This window comes from Bison bison, unplaced genomic scaffold (assembly GCF_000754665.1).
Source record: "Bison bison bison isolate TAMUID 2011002044 unplaced genomic scaffold, Bison_UMD1.0 scf7180017864217, whole genome shotgun sequence".
NCBI lineage: Eukaryota > Metazoa > Chordata > Mammalia > Artiodactyla > Bovidae > Bison > Bison bison.
Window position 1 is genome coordinate 2,261,093 of NW_011494789.1, and position 12,268 is coordinate 2,273,360.

A 12,268-nucleotide genomic window follows, 5' to 3' on the forward strand; every position below is an offset into this window, starting at 1 on the left:
GAGAGATTGTCCTGACATGTCATGATGGCTTGACAGCCTCAGTCTCCACCACCACCTCCTTTAAATCACTGAGTTGGAGAAAGGGAAGGAAGAAGGGGAAAATAACTCTAGGTTTGAGGAATATTTTCTTTAAAGCAGGTAGTCAAATGGCCCCACCACCAGACAAGCGGATCACATACAGATGATTTAACTGCAATATTGTCGAGTTCATGGAGTGAAGAATTCCCATTCCCATCTCTGAGAAGACTGAAACTAAATAAAGTTGAGCTGGCTTTTGACAGTGCAGTGCTCGAGAATCTATTTGAGCTCCTATTTAAAGGCACATAACCTTATTTCAAATTAGTTTCTCTGGGTTTGGCTAAGGCACTCCAAGGTATCAAAATGTACATTTCCTTCTATTGTGAAAATGTTCTTTGCTTAGATATTTTCCAAATATCTCTGTAGCAGGCTTTTAAAAAATCTATGGGTAAGTTGCAGACTGCACAAGCTAAGGTTGGGAATAATAATAATAATACCAATAATAATAATAATAACTATTTTTTTATGTTAAGTACTTTCTTGTGTTATTTGATGGAAATCTTCACAAAAACCTTGTAGAGCAAATAATGTTATTATTCTTAGCTTGCTAGTGAGGTGACTGAAGATCAGAGAGGTTAGGCCACTTGCTTAAAGTCACACAGCCAGTGACGGAGATAAATGAGTGTGCTTGCATTCTGGCCAGTCTATAAATAATGTAGCTGTAAGCTTTTCTACATGAAGCATGGGTAACCCAGGATACCCAAATTCCAAGTTTGGGGGCTTAGGGACTTAACTATAGTGTTATGTCATGTGTTCTCTTAGGCTGGGCTCCAGTTTGGACTGGAAGGTTTTGTTTCTGGGTGAAGTAATTGGGTGGGGAATAGCTCTGCTTAGTGACCTTGGAGTATGACACATTGAGTCCTTGCTTGAGTTTTTTTTTGCCTGTGATAAGGATGAGAAGCCTCATACCCTGGGTTTGATATGTCTAGGGAACTCATATCCCGCCGGTGTTAATCCTGCCTGTGAAATCTCATTGTAATTATAAACACGTGGGCAGGCCCAGTGAGCGCTTTGACTAGTAGAGCCCTTGGCGGAGGGCTGATTTGGCTGAACCAGGGTCCTGATTCCACTGCCTGGCCCTGGGCACTCTGAGTCTCCAGACCGCCTCAACTCCTACACCCCAGCCCCAGTTTCCAATGTCAAGACAGCAGAGTACTCTGGTCCTGTGGTTGGTTTTTCCTTTTAAACTCCAGGTTTGGCCAGACTTTCTTCCCAACCTGGAGTCTTAATCACAGGGAACAATTACACCAGAATAGAACGACAAATCGGGATCAATACAGAGAGGCGACTGTCTACTGGAAGAAACACAATTTATGGCTTGGCTGGATTATGCTTACCAGCTGAAAACAGCAGTAATTCTAAGCAACCCTACTGACCGGGATCAATCATGGCATTTTATTACTTTGCTAAACCCTGCTTGCTCCCTACCCCCAACCTCTGTCTTTTTAGAACCCAATCCTCAAGGAAAATATTGCACTTGTTATCAAATTTTAGAAAGAGAATTTATGGCAAAGGGAGATTGATTTAAAGCCTTCTTCTAAAAGGGGAGCGGAGGGTGGTGGGAAGGTAAATTTTGCTGCGTCTTTTAGATTGGTTCTTTTGCTTATCTCTCCATTTTATGACATAATCTGTTGTAGCATTACCCAGGGTCCTCTGGGCTGACGCTTCTTGCCCAGCATTAGATAAGGGGGAGATATTGTCAGGGTGTAAAGTTTAAAGCCCGTGGCAAGGGCTCATTTTTCTCATTTCAGGCAAGGGAGAAAGGATATAAAATGGAAAGCAAGCAATCAATAAAGAAGAAAGATAGAGATCTTCCCCAAAAGGGGTGGGGCGGGGAGAAAAGAAATCCTCACCTCACTGACTGCTCTTCTAACTAAGACTTTAACAGGCGGATAATGAGCCCACACATCCTCTGGTCAGGGCAGAGACTGGAGACCCATCTCCCATTGCCAGCATGATCCACTTGAAGCCTGAATAATGGGGGCTCCTCCATTAGGAGCTCTTGGATTTTTTGTATAAAACCCAGCCTTCATCATGCCTGTTGCATGCATGCGTGCTTGGTCACTTCATGCATGTCCGACTCTTTGCATCCCACTCCTCTGTCCATGGGATCCTCCAGGCAAGAATACTGGTGTGGGTTGCCATGCCCTCCTCCAGGGATCTTCCCGACCCAGGGATCAAACCCGTATTTCCCATGTCTCCAGCATTGCAGGCAGATTCTTTACCACTGAGCCACTTGGGAAGCCCCCTCACGTCTGTTAGTCAATCTTTAACATAAAAGCAGCATGGTTAATTACTTATCCAGTGAGCGGGGTGGGGAATCATGGCAGTTTGTTCAAATTAGGTAATAGATGAAGTGCTCCTATCTGTCTTTAGTGGACAGAGCCACCCTCAATTGCCCATGAGACAATAAAAGAAAAAGTAGAACTACTCTTTGGTTAATCCTAGAGTTTATGATAGTCTAGTCTGATTTAATGACCCTACAATCATTCTGTTGTTAGAAAATCAATATTTTCCCAAGAAACAGTAGGAACTGCCATAAATACACTCCTGGTTATATGAACCTTTGGCCACAGAACTTACATGCTGCAGAGGCCATAATGAGTGGCAAGGAAACAGCCTTCAGAAGCAGCAAGGCAGCCAGGCACCCCATAAAGAAGACCACACACATGTTTATGGACTCAGCCCATCAGAGACTAAAAGCAGCTCTCCTGTGACTGTCAGGGATATGGGGGTGCTCTGTCATTGATTTTTACCTGTGGGGTTCCTGGTTGTATGTATCACTGATGCTGGAGCAATAGGGGCATAGTAGACAGGAACGTACCATTAAGGCCAGGTAGGATCCCTAGGGAGGCTCCATTCCCTGCTGGCTCAGAGGTTAAAGTGTCTGCTGCAATTCGGGAGACCTGGGTTCCATCCCTGGGTTGGGAAGATCCCCTGGAGAAGGAAATGGCAACCCACTCCAGTATTCTTGCCTGGAGAATCCCATGGACAGAGGGATTTTGTTTTATGGATTTTAGGATACCAAAGCCTTTGACTGTGTGGATCACAATACACTGTGGAAAATTCTGAAAGAGATGGTAATACCAGACCACCTGACCTGCCTCTTGAGAAACCTATATGCAGGTCACGAAGCAACAGTTAGAACTGGTCATGGAACAACAGACTGTTTCCAAATAGGAAAAGGAGTACATCAAGGCTGTATAGTGTCACCCTGCTTATTTAACTTATATGCAGAGTACATCATGAGAAACGCTGGGCTGGATGAAGCGCAAGCTGGAATCAAGATTGCCAGGAGAAATATCAATAACCTCAGATATACAGATGACATCACCCTTATGGCAGAAAGTGAAGAGGAACTAAAAAACCTCTTGATGAAAGTAAAAGAGGAGAATGAAAAAGTTGGCTTAAAGCTCAACATTCAGAAACGAAGATCATGGCATTTGGTCCCATCACTTCATGGGAAATAGATGGGGAAACAGTGGAAACAGTGGCAGACTTTATTTTTTGGGCTCCAAAATCACTGCAGATGGTGACTGCAGCCATGAAATTAAAAGACTCTTACTCCTTGGAAGGAAAGTTATGACCAACCTAGATAGCATATTGAAAAGCAGAGATGTTACTTTGCCAACAAAGGTCCTCCAGTACTCTTGCCTGGAAAATCCCATGGACAGAGGAGCCTGGTAGGCTGCAGTCCATGGGGTCACTAAGAGTTGGACACGACTGAGCGACTTCACTTTCACTTTTCACTTTCATGCACTGGAGAAGGAAATGGCAACCCACTCCAGTGTTCTTGCCTGGAGAATCCCAGGGACGGGGGAGCCTGGTGGGCTGCCATCTCTGGGGTCGCACAGAGTTGGACACGACTGAAGTGACTTAGCAGCAGCAGCAACAAAGGTCCATCTAGTCAAGGCTATGGTTTTTCCAGTGGTCATGTATGGATCTGAGAGTTGCACTGTGAAGAAAGCTGAGCACTGAAGAATTGATGCTTTTGAACTGTGGTGTTGGAGAACACTCTTGAGAGTCCCTTGGACTGCAAGGAGATCCAACAAGTCCATTCTAAAGGAGATCAGCCCTGGGTGTTCTTTGGAAGGAATGATGCTAAAGCTGAAATTCCAATACTTTGGCCACCTCATGTAAAGAGTTGACTCATTGGAAAAGACTCTGATGCCGGGAGGGATTGGGGGCAGGAGGAGAAGGGGCCGACAGAGGATAAGATGGCTGGATGGCATCACCGACTCGATGGACATGAGTTTGAGTGAAGTCCGGGAGTTGGTGATGGACAGGGAGGTCTGGTGTGCTGCGATTCATGGGGTCGCAAAGAGTCGGACACGACTGAGCGACTGAACTGAACTGAACTGAAAGCAAAGGCAGCAGGGTATTATGCCACGAACACAGGGCTAGCAATCAGAAGACTGAGTTTGATCTTTCTACCACTTTCCTGCATAAGCTGGAGCTGGTCATGAAGCCCCATTTTACAGAGGAGGAAACTGAGACTCTGGTGGATTTATCACAGCTAACACACTGAGTGGTTATGAGTTTTAAAAAAGATATGTGTTGGTAGATAGCCAGTGGGAATTTGCTGTGTGACTCAGAGAGCTCAAACTGAGGCTCTGTGACAATCAAGAGGGGTGGGATGTGGTGGGAGGCGGGAAGGAGGTTCAAGAGAGAGGGGACCTATGTATACCTTTGGCTGATTCATGTTGTTATATGGAAGAAACCAACACAATTGTAAAGCATTATCCTCCAATTAAAAATCAAAAAAGTTAAAATGTTAAAAAGATATGCATGGGATATTTGTCACTTATTTCAGTTGTCTAACATCTAATACTCTTTCCAATGTTCAAAGAATTCTGCATGCTATTGATTCATGGTGGGAATTAGAGTCCTGTTTCTGCCATAGAATTAGAAAACACCACACAGTTGTTTTTCCAACCTCCTTCAGAGTTAGGGCTCCTCCGCTCAAAGCATAAATTGTCAGACAAACATCTGCTGCTGATTCGATTCAGGATTGATGAGGCCAAGAAGCAGGGACAGTAGGTCATCTTTTGCTGACGGTAGAGATGATGGGAGCATCTTGGTTCTTAAGCAGTGGCTATAGCCACCATCCAGTGTCAGTGGTGCTAGCAGCATGGCCTCACAAGCTCAGGAGTCTGGAGTTTCATGGAGGCAATGAGTTATCCTTACCACACCATCCTGTGGAGGGATTCTGAATGCCGTTTCTGACCATGTAGCCTCAGACCCCATCTCCTCAGGGGTCCTGTGCACACTGTCATATCTCTTTTATTTTGAAATGTATCCTTTGATCTGAGGGAATGATACGGGGATGTGTTACAAAGCATCAGATGTTCTACAAGGTCTCAAATGATGGAGCTGGCAGATGGACTGGGGATAAAATGACAATGCAATATGCCAAATATGTATGAAGCAGATCTATCTGGAATCACTGCTTCTTCCAGTGAAAAGGAATCCAGTGTTGTCAGTTCATCACCAAGTGGCTGTTGGGTTTGAGGGATGCTACCACACGTGGGACTTAGCATCAGTCTTTGTTGTTGACAAGTCAGCCATCCAGAAGCACAGTGACTCTCAGGCTTGGTGAGGAGTCCATGCTGTTGGATCCATGCGTAGCCTCCACCTCCGCTGCACAACTGCTCCATTCATCAGCCCATTATGTAAACAGTGTGGTGGTGGGCACTCCTGCACTTCTGCTGGCTGAGTCTTCCCATCCACCTGCTTGTTGAGTACTTGCCCTGATGTGGATGCTCTCTTTCCTACAAACTCCAAGCCCACCCTCATGGGTCCACACACAGGCTTCTCTCCCAGGCTTTTGTCCCTGACCTCTCATGATGACTCCTTCCAGATTCTCAAGCAACCATTTAATCCATTCTCTGCTGCCTAAGAACGTATGTGCTATGTGCTAAGTTGCTTCAGTTGTGTCCGACTCTTTTGTGACCCTATGTACTGTAGCCCACCAGCTTCCTCCATCCATGGGATTCTCCATGCAAGAATATTGAAGTGGGTTGCCATTTTCTCCTTCAGAGGATCTTTCCCAGCCAGGGATCGAACCCAAGTCTCTTACGTCTCTTGCATTGACCGGTAGGTTCTTTACCACTAGCGCCACCTGGGAACCTAAAGTCAGGCTGCTTCACCCTCCATACGCAAATTTACTGCTCAGAATTCTGCCCACTGAAGGATTTTCCAGCCTTTGCTACTTTTCATGAATGTTCCTGAGGGGGGCTATTTTATGGCAGCAGTCCCTTTCATGCAGCTGGTAGCAAAATAACAAGCTGACCCTTTCATGAACCAAGCCTGGGTGTTATTCTGTCCATTTAGCAGGAGAAGCCAGAGGTATGAGCTGCCTGAGATGTTTGATGCAGTAGCAGAAGTTGGCATAAGGAGGTCTAGGCCACCCTGCCTTGTGTAATGATTACGCTGTATCCATTCAACCTTATAGCCTATCCAGCTCACCTTTGACACCTAGAATAACATAGTCATTGATACTCCACAGTCAAGTGACTTAGCAGCACTCCCAACACTGTTTTTTTTTTTAATGGTAGTGCTTTGCTGTAGATGCCTCATTCTTGCTCCAGAGTCCTACAGATCTGCACCTCAGCTCAGCAATGTTGGCTTTTAGAAATGCTATAGAGCATCCTTATCTACTATGTAAAGTGAAAGTTGCTCAGTCGTGTCTGACTCTTTGTGACCCAGGGACAGTATAGTCCATGGAATACTCCAGGCCAAAATACTTGAGTGGGTAGCCTTTCCCTTCTCCAGGGGATCTTCCCAACCTAGGGATTAAACCCAAGTCTCCCACATTACAGATGGATTCTTTACCAGCTGAGCTACAAGGGAAAGCCAAGAATATTGGAATGGGCAGACTATCTCTTCTCCAGTGGATCTTCCTGACACAGGAATCGAACTGGGGTCTTCTGCACTGCAGGTGGATTCTTTACCAACTGAGCTATCGGGGAAGCACCATGGATATCTCTAGAAGCCATCAGAGCTGATGAATCATATGGGCCAAGCATTGGGCCACTTTTCCAAGTTTTGTAGAGCCCTCTTTTGTTTTGTGTATGCATGCTTGTCTGATTCTCTGCAGCCCCATGGACTGTAACCCACCAGTCTCCTCTGTCCATGGAAGTTTCCAGGCAAGAATACTGGAGTGGGTTGTATGCCCTCCTCCAGGGGATCTTCCTGACCCAGGGATTGATCCACTATCTCTTGCATCTCCTGCATTGGCAGGTGGATTCTTTACCACTAGCGCCACATGTCACTACTTAAAACTGATAATCTTCCAAGCCACTGGGTAAATGTGTCACTCTTAAGAGTTGTGTTTGCCCTCTTCAAAAATCCAAAGAAGACTACCAACTGCTAGGCCTTTTTCCAAATGGTGAAGATGTATGTACAATAACTTGAGCTTCACCTTGGAGAGGATAAATTAACATGTTACAGACCACTGGCCCCCTAACATTTTCACTGATGCAATAGGCTTCCCAGCTGGTGCTAGTGGGAAAGAATCCACCTGCCAATGCAGGAGATGTAAGATGCTTAGGTTCAATCCCTGGGGCGGGGGAAGATCCCTTCGAGTAGGAAATGGCAACCCACTCCAGTATTCTTACCTGGAAAGTTCCATGGACAGAGGAGTCTGGTGGGCTATAGTCCATGGGACCACAAAGAGTTGGACATGACTGAGCACACACACACACACACACACACACACACACCAAGCTCCTTATTCTTTGCAGATTGACTTCCAGTAACCAGTGCACATATGTCTTTCCAGAGTATCTGGAGTTCTTTCCACATTTTGCTCCTTAGGTATGATTAACATGATTCTGAATAGCATCTGCCTAGATATACTGATTCTAAGTCTCATAATCCCATGCCTTTTCTAATATTAGCATAGGAAACTTGCCACGCCTGTGAATTCAGCCACGTTTAGGATTCTGACATTTGAAAAGAAGATTAGGGACCCGATTTTCAGCAGTCCTCTTTCCATCTACAGATCAGGACATTCATATGGTTTTGTGTTTTATATAACCGTAATGTGTCATATTTCACCCCATTTATTATCAGTAACGGGATCCTTGTCATCTGACCAGCAAGGGATCTAACTTCAGAATCCCATTCTGAGAATATCCATTTTGATACCATTCCTGGTGCCAAATGACTTAATATGGATTTCCCAAGGGGACACTGAGACAAAGGCAAAAATGCAAGGATTTTATCTGGAGAAGATGCTAGCAACACTGGTGTTAGTCACTCAGCCATGTCTGACTCTTTGCAGCTCTATGGACTGTAACCCGCCGGGCTCCTCTGTCCATGGGATTCTCCAGGCAAGAACACGGGAGCAGGTAGCCATTCCCTTTTCCAGGGGATCTTCAGTAGACAGAAAAGGAAGAATGTCAATGAAGACTGTGCTTTCAGGCAAGTTTCCACTGTAGGCAAATGAAGGATGATTTTGCTGGTAAATCTAGAAGCCAGAATGGAATATGCAGCTCAAAGTTATCCAGCCTGAGAGGTGAGGGAGGAGGGCTATTTATCTATCAACCTCTGTTAGCCTCTTAGTCATTGGTTGAGGGCTGCCCTAGTGGGACAATTCCCTGACACTTCAAGCTAGAGTGAACTTCAGCAGCCAAAGAGTTTGGGTGCCAATAGTTGGAATTGACCCCAAACTCACTCCAGTGTTCTTGCCTGAATCCCATGGACAGAGGAGCCTGGTGGGCTACAGTCCATGGGGTTGCAAAAGAATCAGACACAACTTAGCAACTGAACAGCAACAAATATGGAAATGATGGACCTGTAGGAGGGTTTGCTCCATCACTGGTCAGCTATCTCCGAACAGGACCAGGCCAATAGAGGTGAGGAGATGTGGAGATTGCAATGCCTGGTGTCTGATAGCAGTTTTCAACTCAGAGGGGGAATATCCATCACACAGAATTCTTAGGGCAGCCTTGCTCATAGCAGGTTTTCAGTAAATGAATGCTGATCATTTGGTGTCTGAGGGACCTAAGGGAAGCAGGGTGCTAGGAGGGAACTAGTAGATAGACATCATTGGAGGGCTGGCTTCTGCTGCCCCAAATGCTGAAGTAAAGGACGGTCCATGTGCTCTAGATCATGATAGGCATCTTTGTAGCCAGAGCACTGCTGCTCAAAGAATTCTTTAGGAAGGAGTGAGTCCATTCTGTCTTTTCTGTCCTATGGCTTGAGGCAAGTCTTTGGTGCACAGAGACTTCCTGGTCAGCAAATCTGGCTGAATTGTGTGGCCCATGGGGCCTCATCATCTCCTGTAGTCACTTGCCCAGAGGCTCTTGGTTCTGCCTCCTGGGAATCGAACCTAGGAAATAGGAAGAGGAAGTGGCTGGGGAAAGAATGAGCCAATTACAAATGGCAAGCACCAGCCCCAAACATGCAGTTAATTTTCAAACAGGCTATTTACAACCTGTCAGACAGAGCCTGTTGGGAGTGCAGAGTGTACAGTGTGGGAATGGTCAGGGCTCCAGGAGGCAGGACCAGGAGTGGCAGAGCAGGCTAGGCTCAGAGCTGTGTGAGGCTGAGACACAGCGGCATGGTCGTTGTTGCTCAGTCACTCACTCGTCACTGACTCTTTGAAATCCCATGAACTGCAACACACCAGGCTTCCCTTCCTTCACAGTCTCCCGGAGCTTGCTCAAACTCACGTCCACGGAGTCTGTGATGTCATCCGACCATCTCATCCTTTGTTACCCCCATTCTCCTACCTTCAGTCTTTCCAAGCATCAGGGTCTTCTCCAGGCATGATGGAGCTGGTGACTGGGAGAGAATGGCAAAGGGCAGCCAAGATCCCCTCCTCGTCCCTGGCCTTCTTTCTTGCCTCTGATGCCTCTCCTCCAGGAGCTAGTGCCTCGCCATCCTGGTCATGTACACCATGTCCAGCACCTTCCCAAGCTCCCACCTTCATCATCCTGCTCCTCCCTTAGTTTTGCCTGGTCCTCAGCTAAATAGCCACTATGCCATGCAAAACTGCCCTAACTGCCTTGTCCGCCCTGACCACTTGCTTTCTGAAAATTGGAAAACTTTTGCCACTGTTTGCCAAACAAGTGTCTGTTTGCCACTCAAGTTTCACAGGACTTTGTGTCAATGTCTTCCCTCTAGTTTAAGTTCATTGACTTATTTTTCACCTATGCATTTTCTCCTGATCTTAGTTCAGTGAGTAGCACATAGAAGATGTCTTTTGTTTAATCACCATAAACCTCAGCTTCCTGTTTATGAAATAAAACTCAAAATAGTACTTTCTGCTTTTCTTTGAAGTTTTCATAAGCACTGATAAAGTCCAGTGTATCTATTTTTATTTATTTATTTGTGGTTGTGCTGGGTCTCCATTGCTGCATGCAGGCTTTCTGTAGTTGTGGCGAATGGGGGCTACTTTCTAATAGCAGTGTGAAGGCTTCTCTTTGCTGTGACTTCTCTCGTTGCAGAGCATGGGCTCAGTAGTTGTGGTTCACGGGCTTTGTTGCTCCGCGGCATGCATAATCTTCCTGGACCAGGGATCAAACCTGTGTCCCCTGGACTGGCAGGTGGATTCTTAACCAAATACCAGGGAAGTCCCAGTACTTTCTTCTTAGAGTCTCAGTGGGGGCCGTGGAGATCAGTGTTAGCCAAGTGCTCAGCACTGGGCCTAGTAAGCAGTGAGAACTCAATAATGTAATCAGCCATTGCTTGCAGAGCTCTTCATAGCTGCCAGGGCTCAGAGAAAACCACAGTGGTCAGGCCACCCTTTTATTTCTTCCACATTTTGACTCATTTAAGATAGGACAGGAAAAACTTATTTGATTGCAAGATGTATTTTAGAATAATTTTTTGCAAGCCTTTTGGCCTGGAACTATGTAAATTAGTTCTATATGGTCAAGATTTAGAAATCTTCTCTGTGCTTATTAGCATGGAATTTGAGAACTGCTATCTGTGTTTGATTCAGATATTTTGGTCAGCTTCATTTTCTAAAGAGATTGTTCAAGCCATTTGTGATCATTAGACTGAGTGAAATCCTCAAAGGCATGTCTGTGTTAGGAGAAGCATCAGGGGCATTATTGCCAAGCTGAACTGAGTGTGCTGGAGATGAGAACACTTGACGATGCCCATTAGTGATGGCTTTGACAGATACTACACCTGCTCCTATTTTAGGATTGGCTTTGCTTAGTTGGATACAAGATTGGGGCAGCTGTCCCCTCTGAGGCCCTCTTAAAAAAACAAAAACAAAACACAGTCCTAGAATCAGACCGGTATTTGGATCTTAGCTAAGACTTGACACTGTATTTTCTTTTATTTTTTTACCACTTGTCCTCCAGAATCTTCATCCATCCTTCTCCCTGCCCTGTGTCCAGGACACTGATCTCCACAACTGCATCAGTTTGTCCTTTTTCCCTCTGGCTTTTACTAGAGTTTAGTCAGTGGGAAGCACTGGCAGGAAATCAGAGTGAGGTCAGGATACTTTTTTCTGATTCTCTCCTTCCTGGCATGCAGATTGGTAGATTGATTTCTTTATCCAAGGCCACAGCTCCCATTGGGTGCCCTTTCCTACAGCTTACCCCAGATTCCAGTTACCATTTACTCCTTTTCCCTTAGGGCTGTGTGATGGGGACATCTGTTGTTGTCCGCCAGATATTTCTTAATCCTTTGCTGTAGTCTCTTAACCTTGCTCATAACCTTGTAAATGATGCCTGTGGTAAACTCTCCTAAAGCATTCAGTTGTATCTCTGATGTCTATGAGGCAGAACAGCATAGTGTTTAAGAATGTAGGGTCTGCAGTCAGGTCATCTGGGTTCATATGTTGATGTTTGGGGCTTCCCTGGTGGCTCAGTGGTAAAGAATCCACCTGCAATGTGGAGGACCTGGGTTTGATCCCGGTGTCAGGAAGATCCCCTGGAGGAGGGCATGGCAACCCACTCCAGTATTCTTGCCTGGAGAATCCCCATGGACAGAGAAGCCTTGGGGGCTACAGTCCATGGGGTCACAAAGCATTGGACATGACTGAAGTAACTAAACACATGTTGACTTTTAAAGAAGCTGTGTGATCTTTTACAGTTACTTCACCTCTGGGTGCCATGATTTCCTGTAACATGAGACTAATCAGCTACTTCTATAATTGGCTTACGATGAGGATTAAACAAGACACATAAAGCCCTTCTACGTTCGTCTGTGTCTAGCGAGAGAG